This window comes from Tupaia chinensis, unplaced genomic scaffold (genome assembly GCF_000334495.1).
Source record: "Tupaia chinensis unplaced genomic scaffold, TupChi_1.0 Scaffold000245_1, whole genome shotgun sequence".
Lineage (NCBI taxonomy): Eukaryota > Metazoa > Chordata > Mammalia > Scandentia > Tupaiidae > Tupaia > Tupaia belangeri.
The window spans coordinates 257,883-283,232 of record NW_006159723.1 but is presented as its reverse complement, the minus strand read 5'-3'; the positions used below and the strand labels follow the sequence as shown (position 1 = coordinate 283,232).

At 38.9% G+C, this 25,350-nt stretch overlaps 1 protein-coding gene and 2 pseudogenes across 1 annotated transcript in view; all 3 read right to left on the bottom strand.

Annotated features, from left to right (window-relative positions):
• LOC102476311 (glutamate receptor ionotropic, delta-2) overlaps positions 1-25,350 on the bottom strand; it is a 909,022-nt gene that overhangs the window by 848,300 nt on the left and 35,372 nt on the right. The window lies entirely within an intron of this gene.
• LOC102475489 (non-histone chromosomal protein HMG-17 pseudogene) lies at positions 20,356-20,622 on the bottom strand (annotated as a pseudogene).
• Positions 20,841-21,107, bottom strand: LOC102475892 (non-histone chromosomal protein HMG-17 pseudogene; annotated as a pseudogene).

Here is a 25,350-nt window from a genome sequence, read left to right as displayed (position 1 = left end):
AGCAGCCTTGAAGACAGCAGCCCTTGTTCCTAGGGTGGGACCCTGGCTCCTAGTTCTGGAGGGAGCAGAACAAAACTTACCACACATTTTGGATAGAACTGCTCTATCCTGTCAGGAGCTACCTAAAGAACTGACACGTGACAGTTATGTCTTGGTCCAACTCAGAACTCAACCAGATCACCAGATCGGAAAGTGATGGCACAGCTTCCAAACAAGGCTGAAGAACAACCTGCAGGTACCTGAGGCCAAAACTGACACTTGGTAAATCCAATGCGCTACCTAAAATGTTGGTGGTAAAAACAGGAAAGACTTTTCTTGGGAAACTAGAACACTGTGGGAGTAAGGAAGAGGGTTATTCAAAAGCCACGTGTAGTAAGCTCAGGCTCTGTGGTGCAGCTCTGGCAGACACTGTGGTTCGAGGCCACAGGCTGGTCTGAAAACACCCAGGCACATATGTGTGTACCCAGGATCCTCATGGGCTGGAGAACTGGAGGAAGGAGACTACAACATGGCCATGCCCTGTGGAGTACGTTTCTTTCTTGCACTCATGCACACATGTGGGCTCTATCATGATTTTTTTTAAGTCACATGAACAAGATCAACACGTATGCCAAGAAGAGACCAGAGGCACTTTCAATTTGGGCTAATCCCTAGATTCAGTGCAGGTCAAGTAAAGACCTAAAGAACAGACCCAGCACAAAGCTAGCCGCAAAGACAGGGAGAGAGAGTTACTTGATTGTTTTCTTTTTCTTTTTCATTTTTTTAAGCTCCTAGCATTCAGTGATACCTATGAAAACACTAGCTAAACACATAACCTAAGAAATTAGGACCTCTGTGAGGTAGACAGGCAAGAAGTATGTTCTCTGCAAAAGTAGTTGGGAAAAGTCACTAGACAAATGAACTATTAAAACCGTCAACAAATTTAAAAAAAAATAAAGTGACAGAAACCATCCTAAAGAAGTTCAACACACACATCAGCCAGTCAGTGGTTAAGGTGACTGGATCCAACATGGCCGGCTTTGTAGTATGAGTCCCAGTCTTGATGCTTGCAAGACACTGGTGAGTGTGCATGCATGCCTATAGTCTCAAGAATGGAGGAGTATAGACTGTGGCATGGCTATTTACCATTGGGGATGTAGGTGCTTTCTCAATATCTTCCCCCATCCCAACAAGTATATGTGCCCTATAGTCAATTCGTAAAAGAAGAAAAAGCCAAACACAGGACTAACTAGACAAAGACTTATGTCTTAACTTATGTTCAAAGAGCTAAAACACAGACAAAGAACTAAAGAAAACCAGGAAAGATGAATGAATAAAATAAGCATATCATAGAAAAACAACAGATAATGTCTTAACAAAAGTATAAGAAAAGAAAGACAACTTAAAACACCAAAGAAATAGTTAAAAGGCTTTGAGATAAATTGATGAATGTTGAAAATAGACAAACAAGATTCAATATACATATATTATATGACCCTAGAAACCAAAATGAAAATTAGGGACCAGAACAAATCTTAAAAATGATACATTTTTCTGAGATTTTTTTTTAGTATGAAAGTACATTTTGAAGCACATATATCTAAAATAAATATCAACCTAGATTTTTTAAAAAAGAGAAATTATACAATATTAAAGAATAATAAATGTGCCATGGAGTATGTAGGGGAAAAATCAAAATCAGATTATGAGTAGTCTTTTCAGTACCACAGTTTTATACCAAAATCCCCCACAAAAACAAAAACTGAATTTTACATTCCACAAAACTGACTTTAATACAATCGAAAGTAATATCAAGACAGAAAAAAAGGGCAGGTGGTAAGCACTTGAAAAACTAAGGCAGAATGGCAGTGGTAATGAATTGTAATATGTCATGATTTTATACCTTCACAAAATAACATAAAATCATAGAAAACAGGAGAGTGGCACATTGGGGATAGGGAACAATTTGTGACTGAAACAGGAACATAGGAATGGAGGGTGGGGGCTTATGGAGTTACTGGTTCACTTCTGTCTTCATCATGGTCCGTGTTGCAAAACGATTTTCCCACAAATTCCAAAACTAAACATTTTTCATGTTTGCTTTTCATCATTTATATTTACTTCACAATAAAAGATTGAAAACTATGCATCTGTAGAGGATTTGAAATATCCCTAATTGCATATCCTATAGCAGTGAAAAATATTAAAATACTGTTTTAAAAGTATTTGTCTAATTAAAATCTCTGATAAGATGTATTTCCATAACTAATCTCTAAAATGTATTCATATATTATGCTCAATCTTTATATTCTATTTTTAAAAGTAGTATATGCTTCAAAAAAAAATTAAGGTTTTTATCTTGGGTTATGTGCTCTCACCAGACAGAGAAAGAGACAGTGAGAGGGAAAGTAAGATATCAGCCCCCCCCAATCTAGGAGGATGACCACACTGTAATCCATTCTCCTCCCAGGATCTAAGGCACATACGCCTGGCATGAGTTTCAAGCTACCAGGTCCAGGACTCTAGCAAACCCATGTCGGAGTCCAACGATGTAACTGCTACGCCATTGCCTGGTCCAAAAATATGTTTTTAATATGTAGAAATAACATCTCCTGTTTACTGACATTTATATCTTATTTTAGGTCATTTTCCCTTTTGCCATCTGTTACAGCTATGTGTATCTGTCACAGGTTAATAATGGATTGACATCTGCAAGAGGACAGGACTATCAGTTTGACAGCTGTTCACGCGTTACTCTTTGAACTGGCAAGATAACTATTTCGTGATATTAACTATTTAAAGGGGAATTTAATTCTATGCTGTTAGAACTGGCAAGATAACTATTTCGTGATATTAACTATTTAAAGGGGAATTTAATTCTATGCTATTAGTACCTTTTGCTTGGAAATTCACTGAATCTACCCCATAGTCCAAATTTTCACATATCTGTTTTACTTTTTTGTTTCCTGAAAGTTACTTTAAAAATTCATGTATAATCCCAAAACCAAAAGACAATCATCTCTATCGGAATCTTACTATAATACAGCTATAGCCACTGGTAATCATTAATAAAACCACTCCATCGTCCCATTACAATTAAAGCTGGACACTCAAGAGAGGAAAAAAAAAATACACTCTACTATTGGTAGTTTCCCAAATGTTCAATTATACATATTGCATTTTCAAAGTACTCTCATAGGTCCACCAATTTAAGGCCAGCAAAGGTTCTAATTAATACCATAATTAGTATCTTCAATCTCTTTGCTTTGTAACCTATGCTATTAAATTTCTTTCTACTCTAATTACACAGAGTTTGTTTATTTAATTTCAATTGGCTAACATTTAGTCACTATTTTTGCCTTACTTGGAGCCTGACAACAGAATGCGTTTGGAGGCCATATCTCATAAACCATGACTTAATCCCTGAAATTTTCTTAAGATATGCTTCCAAGTGTAACTAGTAGAGTCTTTCAGACATACACAAATGACAACTGGCATTATCATTCTTTGTATTCCCACAAACTCACCCTTTTATTTTCACTAGTCTAGTAGGCATAAAGTACTAAACTTGTTGTTAAGTGTAAACGTGATTTTTTTCTCATAAGACATATAATTCAACTGAATAAATTCAGAATTATTTCTCAGGAACTGATTTCTAATCTTTTCTCTAATAGCGTATATTTCTATAACTTCCTTCCTTTAAAATGAATACCAACTCCATACTTCTATCAAGTAAATTAGAGCCTAAAGATGATTTATGTAAAATGTCTAGAAAATAAAATTGTGCAGTTTTGACTTTTTGTTTTTAAATCTGCCAGAAGATGCTTGAGCCTGCCCAAGAAAGGGAAAAAGCACACTCTGTCCCAAAACCGACCTCCCATTGCAATCATGTCTCCAGTTCTCCTTCCTTTTGGGATTTTGGGCACACACGCACAAGCACTTGGTTTGTTTGACAAGCCACCGTGTCTGGGACCCGAACCACACAGTTGGCTGTGTAGGCTCCAGCTGCCTCAACCACCATACTACCAGCTGGTCCTACAATATTGAAATTTTAATCATTAAATATTTTTGTCTAAAAGAATTCAAGTCTGCTATTTTTGTTTCTTTTTAAAAGCTGCTGCTGTCTTTAGAAATGATTATTTTACAAGTGATTTTTTTTTTATTTGGATTGAAACATGAGAAGTTTCTTTCATGAGTAATGTCAAAGAACAAAAAGACTCAAAAGCTTCAGCCTCTTATTCATAATCACTGTTGCTCACGTTTGCCGTTCCATTAGTTATCATCCCAAAGTTTCTTCTATGTGATTTCTGAGCATACAAAATTGTTTCAGCATTTCAATACTAAACTAAATATAGCTAAAAATGGAGAGTCTGCACTGCTGAAGATATAGAATATAATCTCCTATCTAAAATAAAGGTATTGATTTGAAATTAATGGCTGTTACTCTAAGCAGAGCTGAAACTTCAACTATTCCTTATCATTTTTGTACTTTAATGAGTCAACTAGAGAAGAAAATGAGTTCATCTGAAAAACATTAGGCATAGATGAAGTTTTACAAAATGAATAAGGCATTTATTTTACCTCACCAGCACACAACCACCAGCCCCATACTATAATATGGAGGCATACCTACACACACAGGTAGACACACACATGCAAACTATTTTCAAGAAGTAATCACCTCCTTTCCACACGGACCCAACTCATCATTCGAATCTTGTGTCCAGTTACATGTTTATTTAAAGTGAACATGTTTATTTAAAGGGGCCAATTTAATTGGCCACAGTTCTTCTATTTAGAGCTGAAAAACTAGGCAAATCAGTGAAGGACTCAGACACCTAAAATTGGATATAAAAGATTGCCTCTCTGCGGCTAGCAGGAAGCGTGGTGGTTAAGGTGCTAGACTCCCATGGCCGACTGTGTTCAAGTCCTAGACCCAGTGGCTTGCTTTTTCGCTTTCCTTGTCTTTTCTCTGCCTCTCTCTGGTCAAATAAAATAAATAAATATTGAAAAAAAATAAGAAAAGAATACTGTAATCTTAATCTCATCTCTCTGGAATGGGGGAGAAATAAATTTAAAACTATTGACAGTAGTTTTCCACATATAATATAGAAAGCAGAAAAGCTTGATTAGAGTGAGAGAAAAAAATTAAAGCACTCAGTCTAGTAATACCAGAAAGTGATTATAAAACTCACATACCAAATGCAACTAAAATGATTTGAACTGAAACACTAAATCATTAAATGACTCCAAGAAAAGAAGTTAACTCAAACTTATCAAGGTTTGAGCTCTGATTTTGTTTTTACTTTATAAAAAGTTGTTTTAAACTGTTTGGTGTTAACTATTCCAATAGAAGGGAAAAAATGTACAAATGGTTAGTAGATTAATGAAACTTTTTCCATGAAATAGCATTGATTTTCTCCCTGATATTCTAATTAAATTTTAGGAAGTAAATATAAGCTCAAATTGTAATATAAGATAAAGACAGTGTAGTAAATTATTTTGTCAGTAATAAGACAAAATAATTTTGATTTCTTGGACTTGTGTCCCTATACAAGAGAAAAGGAACAAAAACTATGGGAATTTGACCTGTTTTCCTGTGACTTGATCTCAAAAGGATTTAAATAAGTCAAAGTCTCTTGATGATAATATTGCTTGGGAAGGAAAAAAAATGCCAAAAGCTGTCTTGACTCAGAGAAGAGCTGACAAGATAGCACTAAATTGAGGATGTCCCCAGTCATAGTAATGCTGCTTTCAAAACGAGCATCTTATTCTTTCAGATGATGCTTTTAGACCCCAAACCTCATTTTCTTAGTAAGCAATGTCAAGTGACTCAAAACAAATGTACTCTAGTACTGGTTAATTAATAACAATGTTTTCTTTTTTATTTTTAACAATTCTGTATTGTTTTCATACCAAATAGGCTAATGATTATGATGGAGATGAAGCTATTTTTAAAGTAGACAAAAGAATAAGTCTCAATATATTTCATTATTAGACCTTCTGTTTTAATTTATGAAAGACATCAAGATAATTTCCATTAAGGTAAAAAAAAGTTGGACAAATATAAGTATTTGGGTCTTCTTTTTTTTTAAAATTAGGAGATAACAGCAAATTGTTTGAGAATAATTGGAATGGGTTAGAGATGAGCAAAATATATGTCAAATTTCAAAATTGTCTTTGTCATAATATTGTTATGGTTTAGAAAGTTATTGGGGCCAGCTGGTGGCCCAGAGGTTACATCAGCTGGATCCCATTTGGCCAACTGCGAGGTTCCAGTCCCGGATCCTGAGGCTTGAGAAACATGATGGTTACATGTGCACGAGTGCCCAGAATCCAGAGAGCAGACAAAAGAAGGGACTGTGGTGCCGCCAACCCCCTGAGGGTGCCTGGGTGCTTTCTGAGCTCCTGTCTCTTGCACTGTCTCTGTCTTTGCAGTGAGCACACACACACACTCACACACACACTATAGCAAACTGAAAAAAGAAAAGAAAAACTGTAACCATGTCTCTCAATAACTTGCGCTGCCTCTTACTATGGAGAGGTAGCATCAAACTCCATATCTCAAAAATACCCAATCTTCAAGACGGGTATCCAGTACACACAGGGTGGCAGACGGCAGGCTCTGTGACTGGCGGGGCAGTACAGCTTCCCTGTGGTATTTTCTGGGAGCTCAGACAGACCCTAATGTGTAAGCAGGCAACAACATGCATGGGCCACAGGTACACACCAGAGGTCCCGATTCCACTGAGAGCCCATCTGGTCGTAGCATCCATCCCCACGGAGCCTGGCTGAAGGGATTCTATCCTACAGCCTGTGAGCTGCCCCAGCTGGAACTGATTAGGGCACAGACACGCTGTCCCGGCCAAGCCCTGCCCAAATCAAAGATTCATGAGCAAAATGAGTGCTGTTTCTCATTTTGATTAACGAAGCTTGTAGGAGTGAAGATGTTTTACAGCGAAAGAGAATTTTGACAGAAGCCAATTATTTTTTGGCTTTAATTTGCTATAGGGCGTGCACGTGCAGCAGAAAGAAAAAAAAGAGCTTGAGCAAGTGAGAAAGCAAGCTGTCAGGTCCAGGGTCCCCACCTTCACCAGCACGCCCCCACGTGGCCCCAAAGCCAACAATCTTAAAAATACAAACAAAATAGGTAAATATAATAATGCCACATGTGTAAAAGTAATAGAGGAGAAAAAGGATTAGTTGAGAATCTGTAGTCTGCTATTTTTGTTTCTTTTTAAAAGCTGCTGCTGTCTTTAGAAATGATTATTTTACAAGTGATTTTTTTTTAATTTGGATTGAAACATGAGAAGTTTCTTTCATGAGTAATGTCAAAGAACAAAAAGACTCAAAAGCTTCAGCCTCTTATTCATAATCACTGTTGCTCACGTTTGCCGTTCCATTAGTTATCATCCCAAAGTTTCTTCTATGTGATTTCTGAGCATACAAAATTGTTTCAGCATTTCAATACTAAACTAAATATAGCTAAAAATGGAGAGTCTGCACTGCTGAAGATATAGAATATAATCTCCTATCTAAAATAAAGGTATTGATTTGAAATTAATGGCTGTTACTCTAAGCAGAGCTGAAACTTCAACTATTCCTTATCATTTTTGTACTTTAATGAGTCAACTAGAGAAGAAAATGAGTTCATCTGAAAAACATTAGGCATAGATGAAGTTTTACAAAATGAATAAGGCATTTATTTTACCTCACCAGCACACAACCACCAGCCCCATACTATAATATGGAGGCATACCTACACACACAGGTAGACACACACATGCAAACTATTTTCAAGAAGTAATCACCTCCTTTCCACACGGACCCAACTCATCATTCGAATCTTGTGTCCAGTTACATGTTTATTTAAAGTGAACATGTTTATTTAAAGGGGCCAATTTAATTGGCCACAGTTCTTCTATTTAGAGCTGAAAAACTAGGCAAATCAGTGAAGGACTCAGACACCTAAAATTGGATATAAAAGATTGCCTCTCTGCGGCTAGCAGGAAGCGTGGTGGTTAAGGTGCTAGACTCCCATGGCCGACTGTGTTCAAGTCCTAGACCCAGTGGCTTGCTTTTTCGCTTTCCTTGTCTTTTCTCTGCCTCTCTCTGGTCAAATAAAATAAATAAATATTGAAAAAAAATAAGAAAAGAATACTGTAATCTTAATCTCATCTCTCTGGAATGGGGGAGAAATAAATTTAAAACTATTGACAGTAGTTTTCCACATATAATATAGAAAGCAGAAAAGCTTGATTAGAGTGAGAGAAAAAAATTAAAGCACTCAGTCTAGTAATACCAGAAAGTGATTATAAAACTCACATACCAAATGCAACTAAAATGATTTGAACTGAAACACTAAATCATTAAATGACTCCAAGAAAAGAAGTTAACTCAAACTTATCAAGGTTTGAGCTCTGATTTTGTTTTTACTTTATAAAAAGTTGTTTTAAACTGTTTGGTGTTAACTATTCCAATAGAAGGGAAAAAATGTACAAATGGTTAGTAGATTAATGAAACTTTTTCCATGAAATAGCATTGATTTTCTCCCTGATATTCTAATTAAATTTTAGGAAGTAAATATAAGCTCAAATTGTAATATAAGATAAAGACAGTGTAGTAAATTATTTTGTCAGTAATAAGACAAAATAATTTTGATTTCTTGGACTTGTGTCCCTATACAAGAGAAAAGGAACAAAAACTATGGGAATTTGACCTGTTTTCCTGTGACTTGATCTCAAAAGGATTTAAATAAGTCAAAGTCTCTTGATGATAATATTGCTTGGGAAGGAAAAAAAATGCCAAAAGCTGTCTTGACTCAGAGAAGAGCTGACAAGATAGCACTAAATTGAGGATGTCCCCAGTCATAGTAATGCTGCTTTCAAAACGAGCATCTTATTCTTTCAGATGATGCTTTTAGACCCCAAACCTCATTTTCTTAGTAAGCAATGTCAAGTGACTCAAAACAAATGTACTCTAGTACTGGTTAATTAATAACAATGTTTTCTTTTTTATTTTTAACAATTCTGTATTGTTTTCATACCAAATAGGCTAATGATTATGATGGAGATGAAGCTATTTTTAAAGTAGACAAAAGAATAAGTCTCAATATATTTCATTATTAGACCTTCTGTTTTAATTTATGAAAGACATCAAGATAATTTCCATTAAGGTAAAAAAAAGTTGGACAAATATAAGTATTTGGGTCTTCTTTTTTTTTAAAATTAGGAGATAACAGCAAATTGTTTGAGAATAATTGGAATGGGTTAGAGATGAGCAAAATATATGTCAAATTTCAAAATTGTCTTTGTCATAATATTGTTATGGTTTAGAAAGTTATTGGGGCCAGCTGGTGGCCCAGAGGTTACATCAGCTGGATCCCATTTGGCCAACTGCGAGGTTCCAGTCCCGGATCCTGAGGCTTGAGAAACATGATGGTTACATGTGCACGAGTGCCCAGAATCCAGAGAGCAGACAAAAGAAGGGACTGTGGTGCCGCCAACCCCCTGAGGGTGCCTGGGTGCTTTCTGAGCTCCTGTCTCTTGCACTGTCTCTGTCTTTGCAGTGAGCACACACACACACTCACACACACACTATAGCAAACTGAAAAAAGAAAAGAAAAACTGTAACCATGTCTCTCAATAACTTGCGCTGCCTCTTACTATGGAGAGGTAGCATCAAACTCCATATCTCAAAAATACCCAATCTTCAAGACGGGTATCCAGTACACACAGGGTGGCAGACGGCAGGCTCTGTGACTGGCGGGGCAGTACAGCTTCCCTGTGGTATTTTCTGGGAGCTCAGACAGACCCTAATGTGTAAGCAGGCAACAACATGCATGGGCCACAGGTACACACCAGAGGTCCCGATTCCACTGAGAGCCCATCTGGTCGTAGCATCCATCCCCACGGAGCCTGGCTGAAGGGATTCTATCCTACAGCCTGTGAGCTGCCCCAGCTGGAACTGATTAGGGCACAGACACGCTGTCCCGGCCAAGCCCTGCCCAAATCAAAGATTCATGAGCAAAATGAGTGCTGTTTCTCATTTTGATTAACGAAGCTTGTAGGAGTGAAGATGTTTTACAGCGAAAGAGAATTTTGACAGAAGCCAATTATTTTTTGGCTTTAATTTGCTATAGGGCGTGCACGTGCAGCAGAAAGAAAAAAAAGAGCTTGAGCAAGTGAGAAAGCAAGCTGTCAGGTCCAGGGTCCCCACCTTCACCAGCACGCCCCCACGTGGCCCCAAAGCCAACAATCTTAAAAATACAAACAAAATAGGTAAATATAATAATGCCACATGTGTAAAAGTAATAGAGGAGAAAAAGGATTAGTTGAGAATCTGTGGTTCCTTTCCCAATGGCCTATATTTCTTAGTTTAAATATTTTTCACGTATAGTGGGCACAGAACAAGTCTTTATTTGAAACTGAGACAGAAGAATGAGTGTACTTAAACTTATTGTTCCAACAGAACATGAAGAGCTACGCATCAGAGAGAGGCCTGGCCATCATTTTGTATTTAAAAAAAAAAAAAAAAAAGTCTATGACGACAACTATATATCTATAAATTAGTGTGTATATTTACAGTAAATAGTGTATATACTGTATGTGTATGTGTACACCAAAAAACAGTAAGCATTATGAATACAAACACAATATTTCATTTGTTGTGGACTCTTCTTTTCCAGTTAGTAAAATCACTTACCATGAAGAAAACACACAGAAAAGTAAATCCATTTTACAAAGAAAGTTAACTATCCAGAAGAAAGCAAAGACGATAAACAGAAAAAAAGATCAGTTGAGAATATGATAAACCAAAACAATTTTTTTTTTATGATACCACAGGGAAATGTGTCAAACTGTATTATAGGGAATATTCAGCTTATATCTTCCATTCATTGAACAAATTTATCTCCTGAATGACTATGATGTCATGCCACATTCACCCATTACTTCATCCATGGGACACACAGAAAACACAAGGGACAAAGATCCCTCTCTTTCTACAGCCAGTTAACTCATTCCCAGGAAGTAGGTAGAAGCAAATACAGCACAACCAGTGGCATTAGGATATTAGGAAGCAGCTGCCAGTTTTCAACTACTTTAAGACATTTATCAATGAGCAGATTGCCTGAAAATCTGTATGCGTTTCTTTTACAGTCACAATCAATACATTTACTTTGTCATGTTACTAAAAACTCCTTTCACCAAAACCATGGTCTGGGAAGAAATATGTGAATGAATCTAGACTTCAATCTGAGTTGATTTATCAGATTGTATTGGAAGAATTTCCTTTCAAGACGACCCTTCTATTGATGTATATTGATTATAAGTAAATCCACCTGAAAATTCAAGTGTGCTAAAATAAGGCTGCTGCTGCTAAATGCTTTAACTCAGAAGAGCACTTGATGAGATCATCGACTTCTCTAAATATATGGCTTCTTCAGGCTCAAGTCCCATGTCCTTCAATAAACCTTTCAAGCTACAGTGATCCCACCCTCTGAATTCATGGTCTTAGGCCTTAAAAGTTTGTAAACCACTTAAATTCACGCTCTCTTCAGGTTTTTAATTTTTTTTTGAATCCTCTGCATTATTTAACTCTTGCATTTTACTAAATAGTTGAGGTTCTTTGCCTCTAATTCAATTTTATTCCCCTTAATGATTATATTAATATATTAATATATTCAATATATTAATATTCTTAATATTATGTTAACATTTTACTGCAGTTTTTGTTTGTTTCCCCAGGGATTGTAGAATGTAAGCTCCCTGAGGGTACTGACGAGATCTATTCTGTCCATTTCTAAATTCCCAGTGTCCACCACTGCAGTTCAAACACATGTGTAAATAAACGAATTAAAATAACCATTAAGTATCTGTTATTAATACAGAAGATACTATAAGCATTGCCATGGTCCATAATCTTTCAAGTTTCTACATGTTATATTTTTAAAAAGACCCCAAATATTTATTTGTTTATCCATGAGTCTAATAGATGAACTTCGATTCTTAAGTGTTTTTCTGCTTATAAGAGATGAGAATAAATTTACATAGCCCATATTTGGCACTCAGCAATAACCACATTATTTCTTAGAAACAGTTTCTTGTAACTGTATTGCACATGTAATGGCAGACAACATTTAACTCACAAAGAAATACTCTTAAATATTGTTAATTATGAGTTTAAAAAGAACTTTGTACATTTTATTTTATTTTTTTTGAGAGATTTTCACTGTAGGGCGCGTGCGCTTGCCAGACAGACAGAGAGACAAAGAGACAGAAAGCGAGAAATCACCCCCCAGGGGGGATGGTCACGCCACAATCCCTTCTCCTCCATTCTCCTCTCAGGATCTTGGGCGCGCACGCACATGCGCCCGGCGTGAGTTTTAAGCCACCGGGTCCGGGACACGAACCGCGGTCGACTACGTGGGAGTCCAGCAACACAGCCATTACGCTAACTGCTGGTTCCCTGTACATTTTATTTTTTATTGCCAGAGAGCAGATGTAGTCACATGCAGAGAGACAAAGTTAAAAACAGAACAAAAGAAAAGAAGGAGAAAGCATCCACAAGCAGGTGTGGCCAGACCACAATCCTCCCTCCTCCATTTCTGGATCTTGTCAGGATTTTAGAAGTGCACGCACATGCATCTGATGTGTTTTCAAGCTGCTCGGGCTGGCATTTGAACTGTGGTCAACCATGTGGGATACAGCTCCTTTAACTCCTAGGCTATAGAGCCAGCCCAATTTTCCTTTATTCTTAAAGCAGGTGTTTACTGATGAGATGCAACTCAGTTTTTTCTTTTCAAGGAAGCCAGGTAAGCCTGAAAAGTCTCCATGGAGCAGGAGTTTTCCTGTTACTTGGGCAAGCACCATGAGGGAGACATCCACCACACTGGCAGAAGCTGTAATTGGACCTCGGGTAGCCCTAGAAGGCTGTTCCTTCATAAATCCTTGTTATATAAAAGTGATGCCAGGCAAACCTGGGCAAGTTTTACAGGCCCAAGGATTCTCCTCAGAGGAAAGCATAAAAATTTAAACCTTTCCCAAGGACCTTTAAAGTTAAGCATTAACATAATCTATGGGAGCTGGCCACTGGCCTAGTAGTTAAGGGGGCTGGATTCGACATAAACGATTGCATGGTTTGAATCCCAGCCCTGGCAGCTTAAAAAACACACTGGGCACAGTGCACGCATGTCCAAAATTCCAATGGGATTGAGAAATGGAAGAGAAGGAATGGCAGGCCGTTAGGGGGTTTTCTCCCTCTCCATCTCTCAGGCTAGTACACATGCCCTCTGGCAAATAAAATTTTATTTTAATTCAAAATATCTATGGAATTAAGGTTTTAAAATATCCCTAAATAACATGGTAGAGACTGAGGTCTCACAGCTAGGATGAGTTCCAAGGTCCCTGAAAGAAAATCAGTCAGAGCAAGGTTCTGAGTGGCCTTGGGGAAGCTGGGGTGGCAGCAGGGGCTGTGATGGGTGTAGACGCACTTCGAGACATTAGTGGCATCTCTTTTTCAGAGAACTGGCTGAGCATATGAAGATAAACTGAAAAATACAGCTAAGCCTTAGAAAATCCACTGTGAACTGCCTTCTCTTCCCGTACAGGAATCTAAACTAGCAAGTGAGCTACAGTAGACAGAATACATTGGACCATCTGGGGCTCATTTTCGATAGTGACATAATGTGGCAGTGACAGAAGCAATGAAAGCTAGAAACTGAAGTGTACTAGCAACTGACGAGCCTTTCCAATCTGATCTGAAAAAGCAAATCCAACAAATGTATAAACCACCTACAGGTACGTGAAAGAAAAGGGCATGTGCTCACACGGAGGCAATTGTCGATCTGACGCTGTTAGCTCACGGACTTACTCACTTAGCACCGATATGCCAAATCTGGTTTTAAGATCCCGCTCCTCTGCAAGCTCTTCCAGTCTAAAATGCAGGAGCGCTTGACACACATTCTCTGGCTTTGTGGTCTCAGCAAAAACGTGAGACAGACAGGTTCTCGTGTGAACGTTCTGTGCATGACTCTGCACTGTGTGAGGCAGAGTGAACAAGACAAATAAGCCACAGACTCAGACCTTAGGGGGTTGACAACGTAATGGTAAAAGCACAATAGACGGAATGAAAATTACAATGCCATCTAGTAAATGGGGAGTGTTATGCAAGCCACCCAGTAAGGGACAATCATCTTGCTGTTTGAAAGATGTCAGGAACACTTCCCAGAGAAATATTTCCTCGGGCTGAGTCTTGAGATACAAGCAGGTGTTTATCATATAAAATTTCAGGTGGGGGAGACATGATCAAAGGCACGGAGACATGAACAAGCAGGGAGCATTTATACAGGGAGAGCCGAAGATCAGAGAGAGCACGAGGGCTTTGTGTACAAAGAAACAAGTTTGGAGTTTATCGCGAAGGCTCCCAGATACTTGGAATATTATACATAGATGCATTAGGACATTCACATGTGAAAATGTGGGTAGACTGGACAGAGTGAGAATATAAAGACCACATATTTTTGTTCCAAAAATTAGAGTTATATGAATGCTGATTGTGCATATGCATGAGAGAGGCAGGGCGTACTTGAGAAAGGAGGAGGAAGATCCATTTCTAAACCAGATATATAATTTCTCTGAATTTTCATGAGAGATATTTCGTAATTTTTTTGGTATGCATTATTTTTTATTGTTCATTTAAAAATTTCCTTCCAAAGGAAGTTTTGTCTACTTTGTGGACAATGCTCTCAAGAATTGTGTTTTCCAAGATTTAAAATCAATCTGGAGACAATCATCCTTAAACTTAGTTTACATGTGCTGAGTCCTTACTTTTCTGTTTTCAACACAAGCCTAGCAAAAATGAGTTTTGGGTCTTGAGTGCTTTTCTTTGCATTTTCAGTGTTTATGCTTACTGGTTTGGCAAGAAACCAGAAGAGCCATTCATATAGAAAAACCTTGGCAAAGAAGACCTCCGTGTCTCTTGAGAACTCCTTAAAGTTTCATTTTGTTATTATTAAAATCATTGTGTGCAGTCTAGATTTAGTAGGATTCCTAACAGTGGAAACAGGGAAGGTAGCATTTTGGACAATTAGTATAATACAGGGGTTGAAGAATGGACTCAGGGGTCATACTCCCCATCACTCCTGTGACCTGGAGCTAGTTAAACACCTCCTTTTTTCCTCCTTTCCTGAAATGGATTTCAACTCCATTTCATAGGGCCATTATGTGGATAATAATGTATGAAATATTACTAGTCCACCAGCCCTCTTTATGTATTAATACACACACATATATTCAATAAATGGTAGCATTTTACATTGTAAATAAAAGAATATTGCTATAATTTTCTGCCTGTGTTAGCGAATATGTAATTGGTCTAATGTTAAAACCAATGAGTTGAGCATAATATGTCTATTCTTTTCAATCTCTTTAAAAAAAGTTTTGTTTTGTTTTGCTATAGGGCACGTGTGCATACTGGAGAGACAGAGAGAAATGGAGAGACAGAAAGCAAGAAATCACCCCATAGGGAGGATGGCCATGCCACAATCACTTCTCCTCCATTCTCCTCTCAGGATTCTTGGGAACACATACACACATGCCTGGTTTGAGTTCTAAGTCCAGGACTCAAACTGCAGTCAACTATGAGGGAATATAGAGACATAACCTTTACACACCATCTGCTGGTTCCACTTATTTTCTTATTTCTGCATCTCAAAGATCTCTGGCAACATAGATAAAACCGTATATTGATCAGTTTTTCAAATCAGCTTAATATCTGTATATAAATAAATGAATAATGAAAATAATTAAAATGCTTAGTATGTAAATGGAGCACATATACTTAAACTGTTCTTTTTGATATATGGTAATAACCACAGAATTACAATGGTTCACCTAAAATTATGCTGTCTCATATAACAATTGTGCCAGGTATTTCAGAGGAAGGTATAAATCTCCAATAATGTCCCCATGGCAATGGGAAGTAATTAGAGTATTTCACACATAAAGATTAATATTTTGGATTTATATTACATCTTTCATCTAAAGGCCTCAAAAAGCCTCTATAAACATTAACTCATTAACTTTTCAATTGCCACACCTCCCATAAGGTAAAATGGTGTCCAATAGCATTTTATAAATGAGGAAGATTACTGAGAATACTGCATTTATGATTTCGGAATTATGATACAATGCAAGAATATTTTAAAGATCTTAAATAATGTTTATGAACTCTTAAGATTTTCTACATGTGCACAAAACAGTTATGCAATTTTCATTATGCTGTTTTTCAAGGCATTTCCTTTAAAAATGACTTTTCAATTATCTTTATGGCATCTAAAACATAAAAGTGAGTTGGATGAATTTTTATATGTGAGTTTTAGATAGATACAAACGTGCTAGTATCATCCTTCCTTGTGCCATGTATTTAATTCATATAAAGTTGAGAGTATTGCATGTGCGTGTGTTAAAATGTTCTAAGCATTTCAACAAGGACAATATCGTCTAATTCTGTGCTTACCAAAACTAGCAATTCTTCAGTAATAGTGTGGAGAAAAGAATGATGCTGTCTCAGTAGTAAAGGTCTTTCTGTTTTCCATGCTTATGTTCTTTAAAATAACCCCGAATTACACAAACACAGTAGATCTGTTGAATGAAAACTCTATATTTAGTAATGTATGTTTAATACCAGCTTGAAATTTAAGTTCTTTTATTGTAAAGGTCCAATCTATATTTTTAAGATTTAATTTTATTTACTAGTATTATTATTCGATTTGACAAGATAAGACAGAGGAAGAGAGGGAGAGTGAAAAAGCCAGCCATCAGGTCCAGGACTGGAACCACAATCAGCCAAGTGGGAGTCCAGTGCCTCAACAACTATGCCACCTTCCAGCCCCCTCCCATCCCCACCCCCATCTAATCCATTTTTAGAAACTTATCACCAAATTCTGCTTACTTAGTCCTTATAACAGTTCACTCCCACACACGCACTCTTAATCCATGGTTTCACTTTTCCCTATTCTCATTTTACCCAGAGTCAACCAAGGTCTGAAAATAGAGGAGTACAATAAGATATTTTTAAAAGACAGTGAGACCTCTTTATTACAGCATGCTGTTATAATTGTTCTGATGTTATTTTCTTGTGCCTACTTTATTAGTTAAATGTCATCATGGGTAGGTATGTATAACTATAGCAAAAACAAAACGTAAAACACAGTATACAAGGTTTACTACTAGCCACGGATTCACACATCCACTCAGAGTCTTAGAATGTATCTCCCACAGATAAAGAGTTATTTTATAGCAAATCATTACTTTTCTCTAAAAATACACTTAGTATTTTCCTTACTGCATTTTTCGTTCCTTTTTCTCAGAATGTGCTTTCCCTATAGATTCTACATTAAAATCTTACCATGTTGCATAGATTTTGTATTAAATCCTACCACGTTGCAAGGCTTAGTACTTAAGTGAAACCTCTTCCATGCAGCCCCCCTACATCCTCTCTATACCAAGATGCTGTGTAGCTTCTCCTGGATTCCCTTTCCAGGCCTGGCACTGTTGGCTCACATCTGCACCTGGTTCCCTCTCTCCCACACACAGGCAGTTCCTGGCCAAACACAACGGTTATAGTAACACAGGTACGCTGTTTTTCAGTATAACAACACTGTGGTGCTATTTTGACTCTAGAGACCTTTCCGGGAACAGGCTAAGAACAGTCTTCACCTGGAACCATGTCTGAGTAGCTTCCACCTCTGCCCTATGCGGTTTTCCTCACTCCCTTCAGTGTCCTTCTAGCACCATTCCTCAATAACTTGCTTACATTAGAATCCCCATCCCAGGCTCTGCTTCTATAGAAACAACCTCCAATATGCTCAAGTCAATGAGTTTCTGCACTCATTGTAACGTTATTCATAACAGTCAACAATAAAAGTACAGTCAGGCCCCTATCTCCATGGGTCCTACATCTGTGGATTCAAACACCCAGTGATGTGGGCAGGACACATCGGTTACAAAATGGGAAGAGACGATTCCCTACAAAAGAGATGCTTAAGTTTATCCATACAGTTTTCATTTCACTTACACTTGATGCCAAGATTACTTAAAGGACTCTAAAGAAGATTTAAAGTACATACGAAAATGTATATAGGTGATAAGCAAAAACTAAGGCATTTTATTTTACATAATAAACTTCACCATCCATCCAGATTTTGATATCTGAGGTGGAGCCTAGAACTAATCCCCTGTGAAACTGAGGAATAATAGTTTAAAAGTCCAGTAATGGGGGCTTAGTTAAATAAATTGCTTTCTATCTTAAGAGTAGAATGACAAGATTCAAAAATATTAATTTACAAAATACTGGACAGAGTTTCTGATATGATAAAGGTACTAAGCATTGTATGTAGCCTTATGGGTAAAACCAAAGCTAAATAATAAAGCTATGGTTCCAACGTGGTAAGAGTTCCTGGCCCCATGGGCAGTTCAGCAGCATGAGATGCATCTTATATGAAGGATTACACCAGCACCATAATTCATTTTTTACTTAGGTAAATGTTCTAAACAATTAGTTGACAGAAACCTGAGCTCAGAGAAAGATGAGAGATTTGATTTGGTCTTAAAAAAAAAAAAATCAAAAAGACTTGAATGAGGAACCAGCATTTGAACAGAGCAGTGCAGCCTGCAGGGGCTGCAAGAATCACTTAGATAAGGGAAGCGGCAGACACCGGAGTAACTAAAAGCCAGTTAGGTGAGAGGAGCAAAGGAGAGTGAGGAGGTAGAAGTCTAAAACTCCAGTCTTAGAGAGGTATGCGCTTAAGACCCAAGAAAGTCAAATAGTAACATAGTTTAAGTTTGGTAGGGATTACTGTTTGGATTTTTTTAAACAATTATTCTACTTGGGGCCAGCAGTTAGCATAATGGCTATGTCGCTGGACTCCCACGTAGTCGACCACAGTTCGAGTCCCGGATCTGGCGGCTTAAACTAACGCCGGGCGCGTGTGCGTGTGTGCCCAAGATCCCAAGAGGAGAAGGGATTGCGGCGTGGCCATCCCCCCTGGGGGGTGATTTCTCGCTTTCTGTCTCTCTGTCTCTGTCTGGCGAGCGCACGTGCCCTATAGCAAAAACCTCTCAAAAAAAAAATTATTCTACTTAACTTTATTTATTTTAATTTGACCAGAGAAGGAGAGAAAGTGTGAAAGCAACCTACCAGGTTCAGGACTTGAACGATGGCTGGCCAGGTCGGAGTCCAGCGCTTTTAACCACCATGTCACCTGCCAGCCCCATTTTGATTTTTAAAATATTACTCAAATAACTTTCAGAAAAATATATTAGGGTGGGTGAAGGTCACAACTATTCGAGTGCAAGGTTACTTCAAGTGAAAGAAGACATGAGAGCTGGACAGGAATAGATGGACCAGAGATATTTAGGAAAGAAACAATAAGACGTGTGCTTGATCAGCTACCAGGCTGGAGACTAAAGCAGGCTTTGTGGCCAGCCACATATGCAGAGCAATATGCCAACGGTCCACGACGCTGAAGCAGTATGGAAAAGCCCCGAGTTAGAGGCCTCCTCGTCCACACCAGGAGTGCTTGTGTGCCTATAATCCTGGCTGGCTGGGGCCAGGGCTGGATCACAGCATAATGGATCCTGTTGGGGGTCAGTCTTGGTTTCTCTCTCTCCTTCTCAGGAAATTACATAAGTAAATATACTGTTAAACAGAAAATAAACTGTTGGAAGAAGAATCTGTGAGACTGAAAATGCAAGCACGACCACTTCAAGAAAGCACGGGGGGTTATCAAAAGGCAAACTCACATGTGCAGGAGACGGTCAGGCAGGTGGTGACCCCGAGGCACTCGCAGCTTCACTCCGGGCTCACGCTGTTACACTTCCTACTCGCCTCCCGTGCCATCTTCCATCACAGCAACGAGGTCACCCACCCTGGAGTAAGCCAGGGTTTTAAAAAGGATTTCAAAGGGACTACGCCTGGGTTGAGAACATATTTGCCCCAAGCTTGTGGAAGCAATCTATCTAAACCACGCCAGCTGGGTCTTCAAGGAAAAGCACATTGTTATCCTAAGTGGCCACAGCCAGTCCTGGAGAAATGCAGGCAAACAAGCTGCGGCCAGCCTTTAAGAAACAGGCTTGTCGGCCTCACTCTCATGGGGCTTCACGCACTGGCCTTCCCAGCTGCCAGAGGGTGGTGCCTCTCACTCAAACAGATATCGTGATGAAGAAGCAGGTGAAAAGGAGCTTCAGAAAGAATTTCAGTCTAGAAAAAACTCTTTAAGACAAAATTCTGCATTTTTATAAAACTTGGTAAAAATAGTATTTCAAACTGTACAGTCACCAGAAGTACAGAGTTATCAAAAAGGCACACGCTTCACTAGGCATCTCCAGCACCTTCGGCTTCCTGTGCCTGGTCTATTTTGGCATCTCCATTGTCTGCAGGGTTATTCCCATCCTTGCCAGCGTCATCTTTTCCCTTTTTTTCCTTTGGGTACCTTCTCTCCTTTCTTTGCAGAGGCCTTTTTAGGCTTGGGCTTGGCTTTGGAGGACCAGGTTTCTCAGACAACTTTGCAGATCTCTATGGTTTGTCCTTCACCTTGGCTTCATCTCCTTTAGCATCCCCTTCAGCCTTTCTCTTGGGCATGATGGTGATGACCGTGGGACATTGGCCCTGGACGCGGGGGATGCAGTGGCATGTAGGTTTTAGTCACTGTGGGGGTTGTTCTCGTCTCTTCTTCACCCTACTCCCAGTCTAAACATTTTAAGGTTAGGATGCCTTTCTAACACCTAAGAAGAACAAAATAGTATTTCAAACTGTACAGTCACCAGAAGTACAGAGTTATCAAAAAGGCACACGCTTCACTAGGCATCTCCAGCACCTTCGGCTTCCTGTGCCTGGTCTATTTTGGCATCTCCATTGTCTGCAGGGTTATTCCCATCCTTGCCAGCGTCATCTTTTCCCTTTTTTTCCTTTGGGTACCTTCTCTCCTTTCTTTGCAGAGGCCTTTTTAGGCTTGGGCTTGGCTTTGGAGGACCAGGTTTCTCAGACAACTTTGCAGATCTCTATGGTTTGTCCTTCACCTTGGCTTCATCTCCTTTAGCATCCCCTTCAGCCTTTCTCTTGGGCATGATGGTGATGACCGTGGGACATTGGCCCTGGACGCGGGGGATGCAGTGGCATGTAGGTTTTAGTCACTGTGGGGGTTGTTCTCGTCTCTTCTTCACCCTACTCCCAGTCTAAACATTTTAAGGTTAGGATGCCTTTCTAACACCTAAGAAGAACTATTAAGAAAACATCAATCCATAGTTCCAAGTGACTTATAAATAAATATGATCACGAAATGTTTGTGCATGCTCAATAAAGCCACTTCCACAAATACAAGGTTTGTGTGAGTGTCTGTGTGCCTCTGTAATGAAAAATCAAGGACATGTATTCTAATGATAATAATACTTGTCCCAGATTATTGGAATTTTACAATTACATCTTCTTTTTTGTGTGTTTTGTACTTGTCATTTTTTCAATATGCACAAATGAATTCTGCCCTCTTAAAGCCAGTTAAGAAATCGATATACCACTGCTTCTTTCTGATTTTTTTTAAGTTTATTTTATTTACTTCTTTCATGAGAGAGGCAGGGACAGTAAGACAGAGAGGAACAGAGACTGGAACCCTCATTAGAGTCTTCCGCTGTGATTCTCTCCCTTTCCTGCTGTAAGAAAGAAATGCTTCAAATCAACTCAGAAATGCACTGACTTACTCATACTGCATGATTCTTTTTATTCGTTTTAATCCTGCAAATCCTAATTGAGATTAAATAACTCTCTAATATTGCCCTTCCCCAAATCAGACTGAAAGGAAATAAAATACAATAATAATTCATGATCACTGGGTATCTGTTTTGTGCTAGGCAAAAACTCTTGTGCTTTGTAGGAGCTATCTCATTTAATAACGCAACTATAAGCAAAGAGAACATAACATGCTCTTTTGGGAAGATGAGAAAACACAGTCAGATATGCTCAGTGAACTGCTGTATCTCACTCAACGACTAACCCATAGACTTGGGATTCCCAGCCAGTCAGACCTACAGCATCCTCCTATCAAACCTCACACCATATACTACTCTCATTCTGAAAACGGTGTGGCTTGGGGTTACTTCTTTTTTTTTTTGGAGAGGTTTTCGCTATAGGGCGCGTGCGCTCGCCAGACAGAGAGAGACATAGAGACAGAAAGCGAGAAATCACCCCCCAGGGGGGATGGTCACGCCGCAATCCCTTCTCCTCCATTCTCCTCTCGGGATCTTGGGCACGCACGCACACGCGCCCGGCGTGAGTTTTAAGCCACCGGGTCCGAGACGCAAACCGTGGTCGACTACGTGGGAGTCCAGCGACATAGCCATTACGCTAACTGCTGGTTCCCGCTTGGGGTTACTTCTGAAAATGAAATGTGACACATAATTTTTCCGAACCTATAGTTCCTGCAAACAAGAAGATACAAACACACAAGGAATATGACCCTTTCAAGTGTAGTTATCACTTGCTCAAAAGATCACAGTGATGAGACGTATTGTCTATTATACCAATTGGGATGCTTAGTGTGGAATGAACAAGAAAACCTAAATCAACCTTAAAAAGGAAATGATAGGCTCACATAATAAAATGTTGAGAGGGAGGCCAATGCGATCCAGAGGTGTCCATACCATCCAGGCCTGGCTCCAGGTCTCTGTGACTGTCTTGGCATAGAGCTCTGCTCTGTGTGCTAGCTTTGCCTCCTGGCTGAGGACCAAGAGAGCTACAGCAAGTCTGGATTTCTCACCCACATACAGCACCATTACAGAAAACGGAAAAACCTTTGTTTGAGCTTCTGCACTCCAAGCCTGAGCTTGCAGACTTTCTAATTAGGCCACTTTAGGTCATAGGCTAAGCCCTTACCGTGGGTATCTATGGCTATCTCCGCATAAGAGTAATGCAAGTGGCCCAGGCCTGAGTCAATCACTGCCTAAGTCCTCTTGCCAACAGTAATTGCTGAAAGGTTGACCTGTTTTCTTGTGCCTTTCTACTTAAAATAGTAATAAAAGGTTTGTGTTAACTTCAGTAGAAATTAAATATATTTTTGCCGCTTAAGGATATTTATTCATAAAAATAAAAGGTCGATCTAACACATCATTTGGAAATAATGATTCAAACTGCATGAACTATGTCTTCCGATAATTCCTTGTACATATCTCAAACCCCTATGTGTTTACATAAGTAGGACAAACCCCCCACAATTTAATTTTGTGTAGCTCCTTCGCAGTGAGGAGCACAGGGTCATAAACAGAGTAGTAATTACACAATAATGACTTAAGTTAATTTTGATGAATTTTGAAAAGAGAGGCCATGAATAGAGTTGCCATGCTTATTGTTAAAATACACTTCATTTTTCTAGGAATAAAACACTCTGATTGGGACCATTGTTACTATTTAGAAGGTGACTTTTAAAAAATCAGGATTGCTTCACAATGCAATTTCTTTTTAGTTAGAAGCTACAAGGTTATCATTATTTTTTTTTAAGAAATATTTTCCCTGGGTCCAGCAAGTAGCATAGTGGTTAAAGCGCTGGACCCACACATGGCCGACCACGGTTTGAGTCCTGGACCTAGAACTTACTTTCTCACTTTCCCCCTCTGTCTCTATGCATTAAATAAATATTTTTTTTTAAAAAGTACTATTAAAAAGAGAGAGAGAAAGATTATTCCTATAGGGTACGTGTGCTCTCCAGAAAAACACAAAGCAAAAAAATCACCCCTCAGGGTAGATGGCCATGCCACAATCCCTTCTCTTCTATTCTCCTCTTGGGATTTGGGGAAGTGTACTCACACACGCCCAGCATAAATTTCAAGCCTCTGGGTTGAGGACTTGAAACATGGTCAGCCATGTGGGAATCCAGCTAGTATTTTTTAAAGGAAATATGTATTTATTTAATTATATTTGTTATTATTATTTTTTAGTTTGACCAGATAGAGACAGAGAGAAAGTGAGAAAGCAAGCCACAAGGTCCAGGACTCAAACCATGGTTGGCCATGTGGGAGTCGAGCATCTCAACCACCACACCACCTTCCAGCCTCACAGGTAGTTATTTATGTATGTATTTATTTATTTATTTTTGGAGAGGTTTTGCTATAGGGCATGTGTGCTCACCAGAAGGAGACAGAGAGCTAGAAAGCAAGAAATCCCCCCCCAGGGGGTATAGCCACACCGCAATCCCTTCTCCTCCGTTCTGCTCTCAGGATCCTGGGCACACACGCACACGTCCCCAATGTGAGTTTAAGCCACTGGTTCCGGGACTCAAACCACAGTCGACTACATGGGAGTTCAGCGACATAGCCATTACACCAACTGCAGATCCCTGGCTAGTATTTTTTTAGCTACAATTTTTCTTTTAAAGGTTTCTGCCATAGGGTGCAAGCACTCTCTGGAGAGAGATAGGGAGAGGAAAAGTGAGAAATCGCCTCACTTCAGAGGAGATGGACATGCTGCAACCCATGGATTATCTCTGGGAAACTGGGGCGCACACACACACACACACGCCTGGTATGATTTTCAAGCCACCAGGTTCGGGACTTGAACTGTTTCCGACCATGTGAAAATCCACTGCCTTAGCCACCATGCCACCTACTGGCCCCGCTACAATTATTTTTAGAAGATTCATTCACGATTTCCAGTATCAGTTGGAAAAACTGATATTGGTAAAACTGTAACATTTCTGATGGCTTCCAAGCAGTTGTCTCAGCAGTCTACAAATCTAAACTCTAGGAGCAACCACCCCCATTGGAAAGTGGGCAGATTGATAGCATTTCTCCTTTGTTATTACTCACATTAATTTCCATTCAAGACTCAACAGCACTTTAGTTACACTGTTTTTGCTTTTTATTCTGTAAAAACTAATATTAGCAAATCTCCCTTCTGAATTACTAGACTTTGATTTATATTATTAGTTCATAAAGCCCCACTCTTCAGTATATGGAGAGTTTCTACATTAACAAACACTATAAAGGCTCATTCATTTTCGAATAATTCAGAAAAAATAATAAATAAAGTGTTTCCAAATATTGTCTTTGTGAATAAAAAAATTTTCTAAGTACTCTTCTTTCTGGGTGGTATGGGGAAATCACTGAAATCTTACCAAGTCTTTTATGAATATCGCCATAAACATTACGGTGTATCTAAGTAACAAATAGCAGTAATCTGTAATCTTTGCCCTCTGAGATTCAATTTAGGGTGACACACACTTGTACAGACGTTGCCATTACTGAAACCAGCCACTGGAACCACTGCAGGTCTCTGGTTCCTGTTGGTCAGGAAGTTCTCCACATGAGAAAACCATCTCTGAAGAAC